General features: G+C 36.5%; 1 long non-coding RNA gene across 1 annotated transcript in view; it reads right to left on the bottom strand.

The window, feature by feature from the left end:
• Window positions 303-876, bottom strand: part of LOC110269760 — a 2,206-nt gene continuing 1,632 nt past the window's right edge. The window contains exon 4 of the long non-coding RNA XR_002358521.1: window positions 303-367. This is a non-coding gene — a long non-coding RNA (uncharacterized LOC110269760). The remainder of the gene's footprint in view (window positions 368-876) is intronic.

Here is an 876-nt window from a genome sequence, read left to right on the forward strand (position 1 = left end):
CTACCAAAGCTCACGCTTCCGGCTGCGTAACTCTGATAGCTCGGACATTACGACAACACTTATACTATTTAATACTAAAATATGAGCCTGTTTAAAACTTTAAACCGCAATACCGCTCCCAAAGATACTTTCGTTTGATAACGTACATTCATAAATACCATACAACTTACAAAAACTCATAAAGAGTACATCCATATATATACATAAATATATATAAATAATATTACAAACATAATACAATACAATTCGTATCCCTCTTACAGATTATATCAAGATAAAGGCGAGGGTGCAGTAAACCATAACTAAAACAATACAGAGCATCACAACAACAATTAAATAAGCTCTTCGTAACTTCTGCGCCCATATCCTGAAAGGGAAAAAATGTAGGGGGTGAGAACATCATCCTCGAAAGGGTTCTCAGTAGAGGGTTTTTGGGAATTACTGTAATAGGATACGTGAAGATAACCGCACCAGTGATTAATAACTGTCTTATGCCTCTTTTCAAAAACAACAGTTTTCAATAAGGTAAAGTCGGAAATCTTTTCTGAAGGAGGAACCGTTCAATTCTCAACAACACCAAAAGCCTTTCAAAAAGGTTTATCTATACTGAACCAAAATAGCCTTTCATATTTTTCCAAATCAGAAACACAACACCGAAATCAACCATCGGTCCATCTCAATCCAACCACGGCCCTAGGCCCAGTATACGTAAACACACTGTAACCAACCCACACGTATAATATGAACCAAACGGATACACTAATTAACGATTGACAAGATGAACATTATTGATAAACAAACACGAACTTGAAGGATAGACACAAACGTAGACCCTGAGACAACCTAACACCACTAAACCAACTACCAACCTAACAA

Source organism: Arachis ipaensis, chromosome B03 (assembly GCF_000816755.2).
Source record: "Arachis ipaensis cultivar K30076 chromosome B03, Araip1.1, whole genome shotgun sequence".
Lineage (NCBI taxonomy): Eukaryota > Viridiplantae > Streptophyta > Magnoliopsida > Fabales > Fabaceae > Arachis > Arachis ipaensis.